This window comes from Pseudophryne corroboree, chromosome 6 (genome assembly GCF_028390025.1).
Source record: "Pseudophryne corroboree isolate aPseCor3 chromosome 6, aPseCor3.hap2, whole genome shotgun sequence".
Classification (NCBI taxonomy): Eukaryota; Metazoa; Chordata; class Amphibia; order Anura; family Myobatrachidae; genus Pseudophryne; species Pseudophryne corroboree.
This window is the reverse complement of record NC_086449.1, coordinates 821,415,169-821,436,305: the sequence shown is the minus strand read 5'-3', so window position 1 is coordinate 821,436,305 and position 21,137 is coordinate 821,415,169.

Here is a 21,137-nt window from a genome sequence, read left to right as displayed (position 1 = left end):
TGTAGTGCTGGGTATGGAGGGGTCAGTGATGTAGTGCTGGGTATGAAGGGGTCAGTGTCGTAGTGTTGGGTATGGAGGGGTCAGTGACGTAGTGCTGGGTATGGAGGGGTCAGTGACGTAGTGCTGGGCATGGAGGGGTCAGTGACATCGTGCCGGTATGGAGGGATCAGTGATGTATGGATGGGTCAGTGACGTAGTGCCGGGTATGGATGGGTCAGTGACGTAGTGCCGTGTATGGATGGGTCAGTGACGTAGTGCCGGGTATGGATGGGTCAGTGATGTAGTGCCGGGTATGGATGGGTCAGTGACGTAGTGCCGGGTATGGAGGGGTCAGTGACGTAGTGCCAGGTATGGAAGGGTCAGTGACGTAGTGCAGGGTATGGAGGGGTCAGTGACGTAGTGCCGGGTATGGAGGGGTCAGTGACGTTGTGCCGGGTATGGAAGAGTCAGTGACGTAGTGCCGGGTATGGAGGGGTCAGTGACATAGTGCCGGGTATGGAGGGGTCAGTGACGTAGTGCCGGGTATGGAGTGGTCAGTGACGTTGTCCGGGTATGGAGGGTTCAGTGACGTAGTGCCAGGTATGGAGGGGTCAGTGACGTAGTGCCGGGTATGGAGGGGTCAGTGACGTAGTGCTGGGTATGGAGGGGTCAGTGACGTAGTGCTGGGTATGGAGGGGTCAGTGACGTAGTGCTGGGTATGGAGGGGTCAGTGATGTAGTGCTGGGTATGGAGGGGTCAGTGATGTAGTGCTGGGTATGGAGGGGTCAGTGACGTAGTGCTGTGTATGGAGAGGTCAGTGACGTAGTGTTGGGTATGGAGGGGTCAGTGATGTAGTGCTGGGTATGGAGGGGTCAGTGTCGTAGTGTTGGGTATGGAGGGGTCAGTGACGTAGTGCTGGGAATGGAGGAGTCAGTGATTTAGTGCTGGGTATGGAGGGGTCAGTGATTTAGTGCTGGGTATGGAGGGGTCAGTGATGTAGTGCCGGAATGGAGGAGTCAGTGATTTAGTGCTGGGTATGGAGGGGTCAGTGATGTAGTGTTGGGTATGGAGGGGTCAGTGATGTAGTGCCGGAATGGAGGAGTCAGTGATTTAGTGCTGGGTATGGAGGGGTCAGTGATTTAGTGCTGGGTATGGAGGAGTCAGTGATTTAGTGCTGGGTATGGAGGAGTCAGTGATTTAGTGCTGGGTATGGAGGAGTCAGTGATTTAGTGCTGGGTATGGAGGAGTCAGTGATGTAGTGCTGGGTATGGAGGGGTCAGTGATTTAGTGCTGGGTATGGAGAGGTCAGTGATGTAGTGCCGGAATGGAGGAGTCAGTGATTTAGTGCTGGGTATGGAGGGGTCAGTGATTTAGTGCTGGGTATGGAGGGGTCAGTGATGTAGTGCCGGAATGGAGGAGTCAGTGATTTAGTGCTGGGTATGGAGGGGTCAGTGATGTAGTGTTGGGTATGGAGGGGTCAGTGATGTAGTGCCGGAATGGAGGAGTCAGTGATTTAGTGCTGGGTATGGAGGGGTCAGTGATTTAGTGCTGGGTATGGAGGAGTCAGTGATTTAGTGCTGGGTATGGAGGGGTCAGTGATTTAGTGCTGGGTATGGAGGGGTCAGTGATTTAGTGCTGGGTATGGAGGGGTCAGTGATTTAGTGCTGGGTATGGAGGGGTCAGTGATTTAGTGCTGGGTATGGAGGGGTCAGTGATTTAGTGCTGGGTATGGAGAGGTCAGTGATGTAGTGCCGGAATGGAGGAGTCAGTGATTTAGTGCTGGGTATGGAGGGGTCAGTGATTTAGTGCTGGGTATGGAGGGGTCAGTGATGTAGTGCCGGAATGGAGGAGTCAGTGATTTAGTGCTGGGTATGGAGGGGTCAGTGATGTAGTGTTGGGTATGGAGGGGTCAGTGATGTAGTGCCGGAATGGAGGAGTCAGTGATTTAGTGCTGGGTATGGAGGGGTCAGTGATTTAGTGCTGGGTATGGAGGAGTCAGTGATTTAGTGCTGGGTATGGAGGAGTCAGTGATTTAGTGCTGGGTATGGAGGAGTCAGTGATTTAGTGCTGGGTATGGAGGAGTCAGTGATGTAGTGCTGGGTATGGAGGGGTCAGTGATTTAGTGCTGGGTATGGAGAGGTCAGTGATGTAGTGCCGGAATGGAGGAGTCAGTGATTTAGTGCTGGGTATGGAGGGGTCAGTGATTTAGTGCTGGGTATGGAGGGGTCAGTGATGTAGTGCCGGAATGGAGGAGTCAGTGATTTAGTGCTGGGTATGGAGGGGTCAGTGATGTAGTGTTGGGTATGGAGGGGTCAGTGATGTAGTGCCGGAATGGAGGAGTCAGTGATTTAGTGCTGGGTATGGAGGGGTCAGTGATTTAGTGCTGGGTATGGAGGAGTCAGTGATTTAGTGCTGGGTATGGAGGGGTCAGTGATTTAGTGCTGGGTATGGAGGGGTCAGTGATTTAGTGCTGGGTATGGAGGGGTCAGTGATTTAGTGCTGGGTATGGAGGGGTCAGTGATTTAGTGCTGGGTATGGAGGGGTCAGTGATTTAGTGCTGGGTATGGAGGAGTCAGTGAAGTAGTGCTGGGTATGGAGGAGTCAGTGATGTAGTGCTGGGTATGGAGGGGTCAGTGATGTAGTGCTGGGTATGGAGGGGTCAGTGATTTAGTGCTGGGTATGGAGGAGTCAGTGAAGTAGTGCTGGGTATGGAGGAGTCAGTGATGTAGTGCTGGGTATGGAGGGGTCAGTGATGTAGTGCTGGATATGGAGGGGTCAGTGAAGTAGTGCTGGGTATGGAGGGGTCAGTGATTTAGTGCTGGGTATGGAGGAGTCAGTGATGTAGTGCTGGGTATGGAGGGGTCAGTGAAGTAGTGCTGGGTATGGAGGGGTCAGTGATTTAGTGCTGGGTATGGAGGAGTCAGTGATGTAGTGCTGGGTATGGAGGGGTCAGTGAAGTAGTGCTGGGTATGGAGGGGTCAGTGATTTAGTGCTGGGTATGGAGGAGTCAGTGATGTAGTGCTGGGTATGGAGGGGTCAGTGACAGCGCAGGGTATGGAGGGGTCAGTGATTTAGTGCTGGGTATGGAGGAGTCAGTGACATAGCGCAGGGTATGGAGGAGTCAGTGATGTAGTGCCGGTATGGAGGGGGCGGAACGTCAGGCGTGGCCGGACCGTGCGGGGAGTGGCCTGCAGCGGCTTCGTGATGTCACACGCAGCCGCTGAGGGCCGGGGAGTGACGAGTAGTTACCGGCCAGCACGCTAAAGCTGCGTTGGTCGGGAGCTACTCTTGAAGTGCAAAGGCATCGCCGCTGTGCGATATCTTTTTCACTTCTACGGGGGAAAGGGGGGGGCGGCACTGACATGCAGGGCGGAATAGCCCTGTGCTGGGCGTCCCCCCGCATGTCTGTGTGAATGATCGTAGCTGTGCTAAATTTAGCACAGCTACGATCATCTCAGAATGAGGGCCATAGTGTTGGGGTCTGGAGCGGTCAGTGATGTAGTGCTGGATATGGAGGGGTCATTGACGTAGTGCTGGGTATGGAGGGGTCCATGACGTAGTGCCGGGTATGGAGGGGTCAGTGATGTAGTGCTGGGTATGGAGGGGTCAGTGACGTAGTGTTGGGTATGGAGGGGTCAGTGACGTAGTGTTGGGTATGGAGGGGTCAGTGACGTAGTGCCGGGTATGAAGGGGTCAGTGACGTAGTGTTGGGTATGGAGGGGTCAGTGATGTAGTGCTGGGTATGGAGGGGTCAGTGATGTAGTGTTGGGTATGGAGGGGTCAGTGACGTAGTGCTGGGCATTGAGGGGTCAGTGACATCGTGCCGGTATGGAGGGATCAGTGATGTAGTGATGGGTATGGATGGGTCAGTGACGTAGTGCCGGGTATGGATGGGTCAGTGACGTAGTGCCGTGTATGGATGGGTCAGTGACGTAGTGCCGGGTATGGATGGGTCAGTGATGTAGTGCCGGGTATGGATGGGTCAGTGATGTAGTGCCGGGTATGGATGGGTCAGTGACGTAGTGCCGGGTATGGAGGGGTCAGTGACGTAGTGCCAGGTATGGAAGGGTCAGTGACGTAGTGCAGGGTATGGAGGGGTCAGTGACGTAGTGCCAGGTATGGAGGGGTCAGTGACGTTGTGCCGGGTATGGAAGAGTCAGTGACGTAGTGCCGGGTATGGAGGGGTCAGTGACGTAGTGCCGGGTATGGAGTGGTCAGTGACGTTGTCCGGGTATGGAGGGTTCAGTGACGTAGTGCCGGGTATGGAGTGGTCAGTGACGTTGTCCGGGTATGGAGGGTTCAGTGACGTAGCGCCAGGTATGGAGGGGTCAGTGACGTAGTGCCGGGTATGGAGGGGTCAGTGACGTAGTGCTGGATATGGAGGGGTCAGTGACGTAGTGCTGGGTATGGAGGGGTCAGTGATGTAGTGCTGGGTATGGAGGGGTCAGTGATGTAGTGCTGGGTATGGAGGGGTCAGTGACGTAGTGCTGTGTATGGAGAGGTCAGTGACGTAGTGTTGGGTATGGAGGGGTCAGTGATGTAGTGCTGGGGTATGGAGGGGTCAGTGATGTAGTGCTGGGTATGAAGGGGTCAGTGTCGTAGTGTTGGGTATGGTGGGATCAGTGACGTAGTGCTGGGTATGGAGGGGTCAGTGACGTGCTGGGCATGGAGGGGTCAGTGACATCGTGCCGGTATGGAGGGATCAGTGATGTAGTGATGGGTATGGATGGGTCAGTGACGTAGTGCCGGGTATGGATGGGTCAGTGACGTAGTGCCGTGTATGGATGGGTCAGTGACGTAGTGCCGGGTATGGATGGGTCAGTGACGTAGTACCGGGTATGGATGGGTCAGTGATGTAGTGCCGGGTATGGATGGGTCAGTGACGTAGTGCCGGGTATGGAGGGGTCAGTGACGTAGTGCCAGGTATGGAAGGGTCAGTGACGTAGTGCAGGGTATGGAGGGGTCAGTGACGTAGTGCCGGGTATGGAGGGGTCAGTGACGTAGTGCCAGGTATGGAAGGGTCAGTGACGTAGTGCCGGGTATGGAGGGGTCAGTGACGTAGTGCCGGGTATGGAGGGGTCAGTGACGTAGTGCCGGGTATGGAGTGGTCAGTGACGTTGTCCGGGTATGGAGGGTTCAGTGACGTAGTGCCAGGTATGGAGGGGTCAGTGACGTAGTGCCGGGTATGGAGGGGTCAGTGACGTAGTGCTGGGTATGGAGGGGTCAGTGACGTAGTGCTGGGTATGGAGGGGTCAGTGACGTAGTGCTGGGTATGGAGGGGTCAGTGATGTAGTGCTGGGTATGGAGGGGTCAGTGATGTAGTGCTGGGTATGGAGGGGTCAGTGACGTAGTGCTGTGTATGGAGAGGTCAGTGACGTAGTGTTGGGTATGGAGGGGTCAGTGATGTAGTGCTGGGTATGGAGGGGTCAGTGATGTAGTGCTGGGTATGAAGGGGTCAGTGTCGTAGTGTTGGGTATGGAGGGGTCAGTGACGTAGTGCTGGGTATGGAGGGGTCAGTGACGTAGTGCTGGGCATGGAGGGGTCAGTGACATCGTGCCGGTATGGAGGGATCAGTGATGTAGTGATGGGTATGGAGGGTTCAGTGACGTAGTGTTGGGTATGGATGGGTCAGTGACGTAGTGCCGGGTATGGATGGGTCAGTGACGTAGTGCCGGGTATGGATGGGTCAGTGACGTAGTGCCGGGTATGGAGGGGTCAGTGATTTAGTGTTGGGTATGGAGGGGTCAGTGACGTAGTGTTGTTTATGGAGGGGTCAGTGATGTAGTGCTGGGGTATGGAGGGGTCAGTGATTTAGTGTTGGGTATGGAGGGGTCAGTGACGTAGTGTTTATGGAGGGGTCAGTGATGTAGTGCTGGGGTATGGAGGGGTCAGTGATTTAGTGTTGGGTATGGAGGGGTCAGTGACGTAGTGCTGGGTATGGAGGGGTCAGTGACGTAGTGCTGGGTATGGAGGGGTCAGTGACGTAGTGCTGGGTATGGAGGGGTCAGTGACGTAGTGCTGTGTATGGAGGGGTCAGTGACATAGTGCCGGGTATGGAGGGGTCAGTGACGTAGTGCTGGGTATGGAGGGGTCAGTGACGTAGAGCTGGGTATGGAGGGGTCAGTGACGTAGTGCTGGGTATGGAGGTGTCAGTGACGTAGTGCTGGGTATGGAGGGGTCAGTGATGTAGTGCTGGGTATGGAGGGGTCAGTGATGTAGTGCTGGGTATGGAGGGGTCAGTGACGTAGTGCTGTGTATGGAGAGGTCAGTGACGTAGTGTTGGGTATGGAGGGGTCAGTGATGTAGTGCTGGGTATGGAGGGGTCAGTGATGTAGTGCTGGGTATGAAGGGGTCAGTGTCGTAGTGTTGGGTATGGAGGGGTCAGTGACGTAGTGCTGGGTATGGAGGGGTCAGTGACGTAGTGCTGGGCATGGAGGGGTCAGTGACATCGTGCCGGTATGGAGGGATCAGTGATGTAGTGATGGGTATGGATGGGTCAGTGACGTAGTGCCGGGTATGGATGGGTCAGTGACGTAGTGCCGTGTATGGATGGGTCAGTGACGTAGTGCCGGGTATGGAGGGGTCAGTGACGTAGTGCCTGGTATGGAAGGGTCAGTGACGTAATGCCGGGTATGGAGGGGTCAGTGACGTAGTGCCGGGTATGGAGGGGTCAGTGACGTTGTGCCGGGTATGGAAGAGTCAGTGACGTAGTGCCGGGTATGGAGGGGTCAGTGACGTAGTGCCGGGTATGGAGGGGTCAGTGACGTAGTGCCGGGTATGGAGTGGTCAGTGACGTTGTCCGGGTATGGAGGGTTCAGTGACGTAGTGCCAGGTATGGAGGGGTCAGTGACGTAGTGCCGGGTATGGAGGGGTCAGTGACGTAGTGCTGGGTATGGAGGGGTCAGTGACGTAGTGCTGGGTATGGAGGGGTCAGTGACGTAGTGCTGGGTATGGAGGGGTCAGTGACGTAGTGCTGGGTATGGAGGGGTCAGTGATGTAGTGCTGGGTATGGAGGGGTCAGTGATGTAGTGCTGGGTATGGAGGGGTCAGTGACGTAGTGCTGTGTATGGAGAGGTCAGTGACGTAGTGTTGGGTATGGAGGGGTCAGTGATGTAGTGCTGGGTATGGAGGGGTCAGTGATGTAGTGCTGGGTATGAAGGGGTCAGTGTCGTAGTGTTGGGTATGGAGGGGTCAGTGACGTAGTGCTGGGTATGGAGGGGTCAGTGACGTAGTGCTGGGCATGGAGGGGTCAGTGACATCGTGCCGGTATGGAGGGATCAGTGATGTAGTGATGGGTATGGAGGGTTCAGTGACGTAGTGTTGGGTATGGATGGGTCAGTGACGTAGTGCCGGGTATGGATGGGTCAGTGACGTAGTGCCGGGTATGGATGGGTCAGTGACGTAGTGCCGGGTATGGAGGGGTCAGTGATTTAGTGTTGGGTATGGAGGGGTCAGTGACGTAGTGTTGTTTATGGAGGGGTCAGTGATGTAGTGCTGGGGTATGGAGGGGTCAGTGATTTAGTGTTGGGTATGGAGGGGTCAGTGACGTAGTGTTTATGGAGGGGTCAGTGATGTAGTGCTGGGGTATGGAGGGGTCAGTGATTTAGTGTTGGGTATGGAGGGGTCAGTGACGTAGTGCTGGGTATGGAGGGGTCAGTGACGTAGTGCTGGGTATGGAGAGGTCAGTGACGTTAGTGCTGGGTATGGAGGGGTCAGTGACGTAGTGCTGTGTATGGAGGGGTCAGTGACGTAGTGTTGGGTATGGAGGGGTCAGTGATGTAGTGCTGGGTATGGAGGGGTCAGTGATGTAGTGCTGGGTATGAAGGGGTCAGTGACGTAGTGTTGGGTATGGAGGGGTCAGTGACGTAGTGCTGGGTATGGAGGGGTCAGTGACGTAGTGCTGGGCATGGAGGGGTCAGTGACATCGTGCCGGTATGGAGGGATCAGTGATGTAGTGATGGGTAATGAGGGTTCAGTGACGTAGTGTTGGGTATGGATGGGTCAGTGACGTAGTGCCGGGTATGGATGAGTCAGTGACGTAGTGCCGGGTATGGATGGGTCAGTGACGTAGTGCCGGGTATGGAGGGGTCAGTGACGTAGTGTTGTTTATGGAGGGGTCAGTGATGTAGTGCTGGGGTATGGAGGGGTCAGTGATTTAGTGTTGGGTATGGAGGGGTCAGTGACGTAGTGTTTATGGAGGGGTCAGTGATGTAGTGCTGGGGTATGGAGGGGTCAGTGATTTAGTGTTGGGTATGGAGGGGTCAGTGACATAGTGCAGGGTATGGAGGGGATCAGTGACGTAGTGCAGAGTATGGAGGGGTCAGTGACGTAGTGTTAGGTATGGAGGGGTCAGTGACGTAGTGTTGGGTATGGAGGGGTCAGTGACGTAGTGTTGGGTATGGAGGGGTCAGTGACGTAGTGCTGGGTATGGAGGGGTCAGTGACGTAGTGTTGGGTATGGAGGGGTCAGTGATGTAGTGCAGGGTATGGAGGGGTCAGTGACGTAGTGCAGGGTATGGAGGGGTCAGTGACGTAGTGTTGTTTATGGAGGGGTCAGTGACGTAGTGTTGGGTATGAAGGGGTCAGTGACGTAGTGTTGGGTATGGAGGGGTCAGTGACGTAGTGCTGGGCATGGAGGGGTCAGTGACATCGTGCCGGTATGGAGGGATCAGTGATGTAGTGATGGGTATGGAGGGTTCAATGACGTAGTGTTGGGTATGGATGGGTCAGTGACGTAGTGCCGGGTATGGATGAGTCAGTGACGTAGTGCCGGGTATGGATGGGTCAGTGACGTAGTGCCGGGTATGGAGGGGTCAGTGACGTAGTGTTGTTTATGGAGGGGTCAGTGATGTAGTGCTGGGGTATGGAGGGGTCAGTGATTTAGTGTTGGGTATGGAGGGGTCAGTGACGTAGTGTTTATGGAGGGGTCAGTGATGTAGTGCTGGGGTATGGAGGGGTCAGTGACGTAGTGTTGTTTATGGAGGGGTCAGTGACGTAGTGTTGGGTATGAAGGGGTCAGTGACGTAGTGTTGGGTATGGAGGGGTCAGTGACGTAGTGCTGGGCATGGAGGGGTCAGTGACATCGTGCCGGTATGGAGGGATCAGTGATGTAGTGATGGGTATGGAGGGTTCAGTGACGTAGTGTTGGGTATGGATGGGTCAGTGACGTAGTGCCGGGTATGGATGAGTCAGTGACGTAGTGCCGGGTATGGATGGGTCAGTGACGTAGTGCCGGGTATGGAGGGGTCAGTGACGTAGTGTTGTTTATGGAGGGGTCAGTGATGTAGTGCTGGGGTATGGAGGGGTCAGTGATTTAGTGTTGGGTATGGAGGGGTCAGTGACGTAGTGTTTATGGAGGGGTCAGTGATGTAGTGCTGGGGTATGGAGGGGTCAGTGATTTAGTGTTGGGTATGGAGGGGTCAGTGACGTAGTGCCGTGTATGGAGGGGTCAGTGACGTAGTGCAGGGTATGGAGGGGTCAGTGACGTAGTGCAGGGTATGGAGGGGATCAGTGACGTAGTGCAGAGTATGGAGGGGTCAGTGACGTAGTGTTAGGTATGAAGGGGTCAGTGACGTAGTGTTGGGTATGGAGGGGTCAGTGACGTATTGCTGGGTATCGAGGGGTCAGTGACGTAGTGTTGGGTATGGAGGGGTCAGTGACGTAGTGCTGGGTATGGAGGGGTCAGTGACGTAGTGTTGGGTATGGAGGGGTCAGTGATGTAGTGCAGGGTATGGAGGGGTCAGTGACGTAGTGCAGGGTATGGAGGGGTCAGTGACGTAGTGCTGGGTATGGAGGGGTCAGTGACGTAGTGCTGGAAATGGAGGGGTCAGTGACGTAGTGTTGTTTATGGAGGGGTCAGTGACGTAGTGCTGGGCATGGAGGGGTCAGTGAGGTAGTGCTGGGTATGGAGAAGTCAGTTGAGAAAATGTAAATAAAAAATCAATTGTCATGTCGACCATTTGAACCTGTCGATCTTTTGGCCATGTCGACCATACAGTATGCATGTCAACCAATTGGTTTTGACGTGTTGACTGTTGACCTTTTAACTGTTGGCCTATCATCCAGATACCGGTACAGATAAGGGTGAAACGGATGCACAGGGTGACAACTGAACAGGAGTCCAGTGTAATAGATGGGGCAGGAACCCGCATTAGCCACAACCTCGTGGCTTTTCCATAGGCCACCAATGCCCTGTGGTTCAGCTGGCACACGATCCCTCTTCTCACTCACAGTATTTTCTTTCCCCTCTCGGTATTTGCAGAGTTCCGGAGCCTCCCTCTTGGAACACTGACTACCTTGGCTCCTGATTACGGCTGGGCCTCCGTCCAGCAAGACACTGTCAGGATACTTGAGGATATCATGAAACCTCTAGACCAGGGCATCCTCAGGATAAACTCCTAAGTTCCAAAAAGGAAACTAACAGCTGGGGCCTGCCCCAGGTCTTATTGCTGCCATTGGTGCCCTGTTTATCCCTGCCATTACCAGAGTATAGAGTCCTATCTGATATCTGGTTCACGCTGGATTATTGTGCATAGTACTAGATGGTTCCTGAGTCTTTCCTGTGCCTGAACCATTTCTGCTGACCACGGCTTGCAAACTGGCCACAGTGACCTCTAGAATCCAGTACTGGTGGCCTGCTACACCCCGCTCCACCACAAGCTCCGCTTTATGCTATGACGAGTGTAACACAGTGATTATCACTGTACCTTCCTACCCTTAATAAACCATATCACTCGTTAATCCACTGGACTGTTAACTGTGTCAAGACACATTCTGCTTGTGTGTACATACCTCCTTCCATACCACCACATGTACACACATATTTCTAGCAGGTTATGGGTCCAGACACCCAAGTGTGTAGTCCAGGGTAAAGAAGAAGTCCAGGGTAGTTTTCCAGATGCCAGAGCAGCACACAAGCAACATCTTGGCCACATATAAAGACACTGACTGCTCCATAACACAGAATGAAGACAGCACAGAGTGTTTTCAGCGTAGTGTCACTACGGAGATTGATAAGAGTACAGATGCTGCAAGATAATGTCTGTGGGAAGCTCACATACAGGAGCTATGCCCATAATGGGCATTATCAAGCTAAAGGGTGCAGAGAATTATACTGCATGGAAGTGTCCTATGGGAATGCAACTAAAGCGTGAAAGGCTGTGAAAGGTAACAGTAGATCCTGTTGACAGTCCAAGCCTAGATGATGTAGAGAGAGGTATGGGCATCATAGGCTTAAGTGTATATCAACATGTATACTCCATAATTCATAGAAAGTTGGCCGCTAGAGACCTAGACACCATTGCAAGAAGAATATCAGAATGGGGTCTCATGAAAAGAATACATTTGAGACATACATTATACAGTACAAAGTTATATGAATGCAGAAGTATGAGTCATTATATAGAAAGGATGATGTCTGAATTTAAGCAATCAAAGCATTTTGGAGCACAAGTAGATGATGAAAAAATAGCTACAACCATGCTGCAGAATGTAACGCCTGAGTTCCTAGTTGTGGCATTGGAGGCAAACAACTGACATAGGGGGTCATTCCAACCTGATCGCACGCTGCCGTTTTTCGCAGTGATCAGGTCACTACTGCGCATGCGTATGCACCGTAATGCGCAGACGCGTCCTACAGGTACAAAGCGGTTTGTTGCTGCACGATGGATTTAAAGAATAATCCATTGCACAGCCGATCGCAAGGAGATTGACAGGAAGAAGGCGTTTGTGGGTGGCAACTGACCGTTTTCTGGGAGTGTTTGGAAAAACGCAGGTGGGTCCAAGCGTTTGCTGGGCGGGGGTCTGACGTCAATCCGGGACCAGACAGGCTGAAGTGATTGCAAATTTAGTAAGAGTAAGTTAAGACCTACTCAGAAACTGCACAAAATGTTTTTGCATAGCATGGCTGCACAGGCATTCGCACACTTGCAAAGCGAACTTACACTCCCCTGTGGGCGGCGACTATGCGTTTGTGCGACTGCTAAAAACAGCTAGCGAGCGATCAGGTCGGCATTACCCCCATAGTTAGAGCAAAGCTATCACAGTTCCAGGAAAGTGTACCCTATGAAACAAATGCTGAGATAACGGCATCACAATCAAAGAGTGAGAAATTCAGAAAGTTCAAGTGTTACAACTGTCACAAGATAGGTCACAAGGCAATTTACTTCAAGCAGAAAAATGTGAATACTAGGCAAAGCCAGAAATATAATGACAAAGATGCGTCAGACCTGAGTATCACAGATAACCACATATTAATTCAGGCACAGCATGTTGGTATATTAATTCAGGCACAACAAGGCATTTGAACTGCAACGAGGAACGGTTTACCAGTTAACTGAGCGTGCCCTATCACATTCAAAGGGATTGGAAATCAAGTGCTAACAACTACAAAAGTTGGGACAATTAAAGCTTGCTTAAAAATTGAAACAAGAACAAACGTCACAGAAATCCAAAATGTGTTTTGTGTACCAGAGATGTAACAAATCTTATCTCCAGCGGTGTTCTAGAACATACAGGCCACTTCGCTAAAGGATAGTACATTGTGAGAAACAGAAGTGGTACAGTCATTGCTACAGGCACAAGGTGTCAGCAATTTTCCTTCCTTGATACACAAAACTGCTACACAATAATGACACAGTCACAATCCTTGGTACTCTGGCATAGATTTGGTCACATTGGATACAACAGTATTCAAAAGTTGCAGAGTGGAATGGCCATAGGAATGTCAGTGATTAACACAGAAAAACCTGTTTCTGAAAGTTGCATTTTAGGGAGTCTTCAGCCACTTCCAAGCCAACAAGCATAGTTACAAAACCACTTAAGATAGTACATTCAGATGTGTGTGGTCCAATGTAAGTAAAGTCTGCCAGTGGAAACAGATACTTTGGGGGTCATTCAGGTGCGGTTGCATGTGAGACCATTGACGCAATCTACCAATTTTTGTTCCCACCATTTAGGGGATAGGAAGAGGCCAGGGATCTCCGTCATAGGACAGAGATTTCCTGGTCTCTGCGACAGGAGGCTTGCGCGGCACCATGGGTGCCATAAGCTCCCCGATAGTGGGTGCTTTGATTGGATGCTGCATCCTAGTGCAGCAGGAGACGTCTGCATTTAATAGATGCCTCCTGCTGCATTTACCTATAGCGCTATTTGATAGCAAATCCGACCGCACCTAAAGGACCCCCTCTGTGATGTTCAAAGATGACTGCATAAGAATGACACACATGTACTTCATAAAACATAAATCGAAAGTGGCGAAAGAGATTAGATATAAGAGACTGTATAAAATCAAAATGGTGAAGACCCTGAGATCTGATAATGGTGGAGAAATCCTAAACAGAGGGGTGGAACAATTCTTGAGAAAATAGGGAATAGAGCATCAATTGACCACTAGCTATACTCCTACATAGGGGAGAAAGCAATATTCATGCTGAAGGACACAAACCTTGACAAGCAATGTTGGATAGAAATTGTGTCCACAGCAGTTTATCTCAAAAACTGTTTTCCTACAGTTGCCCTAAAGGACATAACACCTATTGGTGCGTCGTCAAAGAGAACATCAAGTGTGAAACATCTATGAGCTTGTCCATATACCATAGATGTCCATATACCACCAAATCTTCGCAAAAAACTTCTTACATGGGCTCACTCCTCCTCCTTCATAGGCCATGCAGGCGGTCATAAAACACTTAAATTCATTCAGCACTCCTACTGGTGGCCTCATCTCAGGACTGACGTTCAGGAATTCGTAGCTGCCTGTCCAAAATGTGCCCAGCATAAAAGTCCCAAAGGTCCACCAGCCGGGTTACTCCATCCTTTGCCGGTACCACTAAGACCATGGATGCATATTTCTATGGACTTTATTACAGATTAACCTACATCTGGTGGGCGGAACACCGTATGGGTCATAGTTGACCGATTCTCTAAAATGGCACACTTTGTTCCTCTGGCTAATCTTCCATCTGCATCCCAGTTGGCAAAATTGTTTATAGCAGAGATCTTTTGACTCCATGGTCTACCACAGGAAATCATGCCTGATAGAGGTCCTCAATTTGTGGCCAAGTTTTGGAGATCCCTATGTTCTGCTCTTGGCGTGAAATTAATCTTCTCAGGATATCATCCCCAAACGGATGGTCAAACAGATAGAGTGAACCAGGATCTGGAGACTTTTCTGCCTTTATTCATGAACTCCTCACAGGACGACTGACTGGATTTCCTCCCTTTCACAGAATTTGCCCATAACAATCTTTATCACTCTGCCACAAAATCTTCTCCATTCTTCATTAATTATGGTTACCATCCAAGAGTTCATGACTTCCAACTTCTGCCTACGCTCGAGGTTCCTGCCGCAGAGTCAACGCTTCGACAATTTACTGAAGTCTGGAAACAAATTCACAAGACTTTGCTCAAGACATCCAAGAGATATAAGACCTATGCAGATCTGAAACGAAAAGCTGTACCAAGCCTTAAGGTAGGAGATCGGGTTTGGGTTTCCACACGTAACCTAAGATTAAAGGTTCCTACAAAAAAGTTTGCTTCCAGATTTATTGGGCCTTACCCAATCGAAAGAGTGTTGAATCCTGTGGCTTACAAAGTGAAATTACCTCCGCAGTTAAGAATTCCTAATGCATTTCATATTTCTCTCTTAAAACCACTGGTACTTAATCGGTTCAGAGCCGCTCTGCCTAAATCACCCAAGATCCAATCAGCACATGGAGACGAATTTGAGATTCACAAGATCCTCGATTCTCGCAGACGTTATGGTCGCATCCAGTACCTTGTTGATTGGAAGGGGTATGGGCCAGAGGAGAGATCTTGGGTAGATGCAGAGGATGTCCATGCTCCAAGACTTCTTCGGACATTTCATGCCAAGTTTCCAACTAAACCACATAGGTGTCCGGAGTCCACCCGCAAAGGGGGGGTACTGTCAGCGTCTGGAGTCTTACCGGTACGCTGGGGCCGTGGGGCTGGCTTACTTGGCTTTGCAAAAAGGTCTGCATTACTGGGCGCCACCATGTTGGGGACCAAGTTTTAAGCATAGTTCCTGTTTCCTGTTTCTTTCAGCCAATCCAGGGGAAGCTCTCCCTATAAAAGGGGGCTGCTTTAGGACAGGGACGCCAGTGCTTCAAGTTACAACTCTGTTGTAGGTGCTTTAGCCTGTGCTCCCAGGATTCCTGCTGTATGCTGGTTCCTCCTGATCCTGCTTGGTCGGTTCTCTGTTGCTGCTGCAGCCCTGCCGTTTTTAGCCTGCTACTGCCTGTGGAAGCGCTCCTGGAAAACCCGGTCCAGTAAGACTCTTTGGGCACAGTCGACCCTGGGTCTTCTGCCTCGTCTTTCAAGCCTCACTCCACAGATCTCCTTCACCAGCCACGCCTTTGTACCACCGACCACAGCCTGCAGATTATTATCTTCAGCCTCGTTTTCCAAACCACAGTCCACAGCCCTTGTCTCCAGCCACGTCTTCAACCACCATCCACAGTTCCACAGTTCATCATCTACAGTCTCATCTTTCAAATCACAGTCCACAGTTCTTCGCCTCCAGCCACGTCTTTAACCACTATCCACAGTTCCGGAGTTCATTAATCACAACCTCGTCTTTCAAACCACAACCAGCAGTTCTTTATCCGCAATTACGTTCCTTAACCATCGTGCTCCAGCCTCAGTTCTCTACCTCAGCCCTGTACATAATAAATACTTTCTATTGACTCTCAAACCCCGCCTATGTTCTTCATTGCTCCGTGTCCCATGCGAAGGAACTATATCCAACCCCCTCATCTTGTTCATCCACAGCCTGCTACCTCCTCGGGCAAATCTCAGCTGCCGGATCCTCAAACTTTGCTAGACGTGACAGAAATCGATGGACAAATTGTCTTTTTTCAACCTTGGAAACTATGTAACTAATAGGTTACATTCGGCCCAATGTATGGCCCGTCTGTGATCATGTCTCCCGGATTTGGCCACCCACACATTACCCGGGTCCATCCTCAATCTTGGCGCTCTTGCCCACCTCCAGCATCACCAAGCCGGGAATCTTGGCAAAATGCTACAGGGGGTGGGTCTGCTATGATGTCACTGTGGGCACTCCGCCCCCATCCCGCCCACTTTCTCCTCTTCTCCCAGACTGAGACTTGTCTGAAATCGGCAAGTACGTCCTGTGCCCATGGAATGGGTGTGCAAATCGAGTCAGAGTCGCTGAAGGGTTGGAGACAAGGGAGTGGAGTATTGGTGACCAGGACAGTGAAAGGGAAGAACAAAGAGGGCGAAGGGTCCTGCCATTAAGAGCTGGCTAATGGCTTATTTAAATGGAAAAGCTTCCATGGATAATTCTGGTAACAGCTAACAGTGTTCATGCTTCTGGGGAATCAGCGTAGCCATGTAATTTTCCTCATAAAGATGTAACAAATTATTATTATTATTATTATTTTTATTAATACTTATCATCGGGGGATCTTTTAACGGGAAATACACCACATTTTAGAAGTAAGTTTTACTTTCATCCTACCTTCCAATATTTCAGAAACAATCATTGGGATCCGTGGGGGGAGTGGCTTCAACACAATGTGGGTGTGGTCACAGCCCCAGGAGGATACACTTAGTTCTTGTGAAGCGCTAGCCTGTCCTTTAGCCACCTCCCCTCCCCTAATAGCACCCAATCGCTGTCACACACACTGTGTATAGCCGCAATGAACAGGACCCACCTCCCAACTCATTGGGAGTAAGTATTAAAATGTAATTATAAAGGAATATATAGCAATCAGATAAGATGAACACAACTAAGATGTATGAATCACCTCATAGTAACAATTCGTTCTATCCAGATGATGTTTTCATTATAATGGACCTATAATTGATGAATGCAGTTGTTATTGAGCCCTAAATTGACTTTCAGAACGCTGAGATAAACACGTAGTGCACTGGGGAGTGTGTCAAGGCCGGCGAGTCAGATAAGATTTAACGTATGGAGATAAATTTATATTTTGTGGCCTCCAGCGTCGTAAATCCACCTGCTGCTTATTTCTGATAAATGTAAGGGATTGTTCACACGTACAGGTTTTTTAGACCCTTAGAAATTGGTCCAATGTATAGAATGAGGATGTGAGGCTGCCATCTACCGCACACATTAACTCATATCACTTACTTCAATGTTTTCTCTTGTATGAGTTTAACAACTTGGTTCAAGATTGACATCACTTCAATAATTCACAGCCAAAAGCATGGAGCACGGAAAAAAAAATCATATTTTGGACAAAATTGTCTTCTCAACCAAAAATCTCATATGGAAAGTTTTCTTGTCCCTTTAAATAACACATTAGACATACATTGGACAGTCATTTTTGTTATTTAACCTCAAATATTTTTTTTTTGCTGCCCTCATACAAAACATTATCTCCATTTCAAACCCTCTCTGGAGGTAGATTCGTATGGCTGCCAGACATGTACACTCACTCTCTCTCTCACACACACACACACACACACACACACACACACACACACACACACACACACACACACACACACTAGTGATACACTACATACACTACTATAACACACACACACACACACACACACACACACACACACACACACACACTCTCCCAGCTCTCAGCATGTAATGTGAAAACAGAAGGGGAAGAAGGAGAGGGAGGGTTTTACTGTCCGAGATTGAGCTCAGAGGAGGGAGTCAAAGCCTCCCTGCTCACTACATTATGCTCCATGTGACTGTGGTTACCCTGGTAGTTATATGACAAAGAACAGATTTATAAATCATTGATAGCGGAATCACTTAGGAAAAGAGATGGTTGCAAGAACAGTATATACACACTCAATAAAACACAGCACATTAATTAATCAGGGGCAAACACAGGATATTTGGAGGGGGGGGGGTTTCCAAATGTTTGATTTTAGAGCGATTGTCACTAGCCCATGAAGGATGCATAATTAGTGCAATGTATGTAATACAGTACGTCAGACATATGCAGGCCCAATAATCACGGTAACCCACTTACCCAGATTCTCTCTCTCTCTCTGGTGCAATGACCAAGCTTCTGCAGTCACTGGGCATGTGCAGCAGCTCCATTCTACCATATATATTGCATGTAGTGGCCGTCGGCCAAGCTATGAGGAAGAGGGGTTTCAGGGCTACTGGAACCCCCCCCTTACATTTGCCTATGAATAATTGAAAGGGGGTCTTCCAAAGCTACCACCTTCTCTACAACCTTTCTCAAAGAAGCTATAGCCACCCATTCCAAGTAGCTCTTAGACAATTTTCCTCATATCTCTTCCACTTGATAGGGATCAATTCCACTGTCTCCCTTATTCTGACAGTGACAGGACCCACGGAGACTGGCATGATCCATGACCAGTAGAACAAGAGCCATAACCCCTGCCAGTACTCCCTAAGCATAAGGAACCCTAATGGTTGGGGTGGATCACTCTTTAATTCGCCTGCTGGTTTCCATGGTGGTCTACTTTATATAGTGTGAGCGGTGTTATTAAAGGTCACCAGGTGCGTTCTGTAGGTGCCACTTGTTTATCCAACATGTCCCATATGAGACCTATCTGGGTTGTTAGGGCAACCAGTCTCCTGAAAACGCCAGGAAAAGTTGCACTGACCATTAGCCAAAGACTTTGCAGGACTGCCTTTACCAGCGATCAGATATACTGTGCCGGAAGTGTTGGTAAGTGCGCACGTTAATTCTGGGATGATTAAGTGGATTATTTTGTGGCCGGACAAATGGTTCTCTTATATTCTATTCCCACACTTTTATTATTAGGAGTTTTAGTTATTATAATACTATTTCTCTGATTGAGGGTTTGCTAGACTAGTTCATTTATAGCTGAGTGAATATGTTTCTCCCCAGGCCGAGAGGACAGTGTTATGTGGATATGGGTTACTGTATGCCCTTCTCTAGGATGATTTTTAGCTTAACTTTTAGGTTTCTGCAGAATTTGTATTTTTAGACCCAAGCTTGCGTGGCTTTTATTGGAATATGCTACCTAGATGCAAAATCCTAACTTCAAACTTGACTTCACCAACTAAATATTTAGTAGCAAGAGAGAGGGAGGAATGTATGGATTACAAATCTGACCCTATCACATTCAAAGGTATAGGTAATCATGTACATACAATTACAAAAGTTGGAACAATTAAAGCCCGAGTTGAATCAATGACAAAAGTCACAAAGATCGAAGACTTCCTTTACATAACAGAGATAGAGACAAACCTTATCAGTGTCCTGGAATAGAGAGGCTACTGTGTTCACTTCGCTAAAGGAAAGTGTATTCTGCAAAACAGAAAAGGATGGTCATAGTTGCAGACACAAGATGTCAGTAATTGTATGTCCTTGATACACAGCACTGTTATGCAATGATGACAACTGAGTCACAGTCACTGGAATTCTGGCATAGAAGATTTGGTCACCATGGATATAACAGTGTTCAGAAGCTACAGAAAGGGATGGTCATGGGAATGTCACTGACTAACACAAAGAACCCCGTATGTGAGAGCTGTTTTGTGGGGTAACAATGTCATCAGCCATTTCCAAAATCAGCAAGCAGAGCTACAGAACCACTTCAGATAGAACATTCAGATGTGTGTGGTCCAATGGAAGTAAAGTCACTGAGTGGATACAGATACTTTGTGATGTTCACACGTTGTGATGACTTCACAAGGATGACACACGTGTACTTCATCACAGAGAAATCTGAAGTTGCAAAAAAGATTGCAGAATGCAGTGCATATGGTGTAATGGTTAACATTACAGCACTGATTTCATGGGTTCAATTCCCACAATGGCCCTAACTGTGTGGAGTTTGTATATTCTCCCTGTACTTGCATGGGTTTCCTCCGAGTACTCCGGTTACCTCCCACACTCAAAAATAAACTGGTAGGTTAACTGGCTCCCAACAAAAATTAACCCGTGTGTGTGTGTGTGTGTGTGTGTGTGTGTGTGTGTGTGTGTGTGTGTGTGTACAGTACATGGGCAGACTAAATAGGCCAAGTGGTTCTTATCTGCCATAAAATTCTATGTTTCTACTGTATGTTTCTAAAAGTCTTGTAGAAAATTGAACTGGTCACAGAATTGAGACTCTGAGAGCTGATAATGGTGGAAACAATCTCAACAGAGAGGCAGAACTCTAGAATTAATTGTGATTACCTGCAATCCACAATGTGTTCCAACATCCCTCCACTGCTATCCATTTGCAGTATACACTAACCGGTTGGAGAGCTGTACATAACTCCGCTCAAACTCCGCTCCATCACCTGTGTACATGTAACAGTCCATATGACTGAAACCTGCTATTAATAAACCAACACCACTGGTTAAGTAACTGGGCTGTTAATAGTCTGAACCATCCACTGGTGTGTTATATAACTCTGCAATATCAGCACCTGCACACACATCATTTTCAACAAGAGCAGGGTCTTAAGCACAAACTTATCACAAAAGACTCATGGGGTATAAGATGTACACCTTAGAGGAAAGAGAAAAGGAGGACTATGGCTGAAACATTCATTTTCACTTATTTTTGTCTTGAGAAGGTTCTGAAATGAGGTTATTTCCAGAATGAATTAAACTCCAGGACAAGAGAACACAGTCGGAAATCTGGTAGGTAGAAAATATCTGTTCAATATTTATTTATTTTTAATCTTGTTTTTTGTCAAAAAAACACAGATCAATCCTGTTTTTGTATGATAAGTAGAGTAGGCGGGCAGTTGTAAGTTTGACCAACACAAATAAGTTATGATGGACTCTATATGAATAGATTCTATTTTAACACAAGCAACATGCAGACCTGTTTATTTTCCAACTTTGCCAGTCAGAATACTCATTATGGCTATACATGATTAGATACCGCCACGGGTACTTATAGGATGCACGCATATCAAAATATCAAAAATTCAGGGTTAGAAATGCTATATGCAGGCAGTAACTGCCTACCAGCACTTTTCAAGTTCAAACTACAATTTCTAGGCAATCTGCGTGTTGTATAGCGTTCCTCTGCTTTGTCTACGTAATTCATTTATCTGTAAGTTGTTATTCAGTAGAGAGCTATTTCATAAAACTCAATGGCCAAGGCAACCAACCAAGAACTTGGGCTATCTTGTCTCTGCAAAATAAATAATAAAAATGATTAAAAAAAACTAAAGTCTAATGG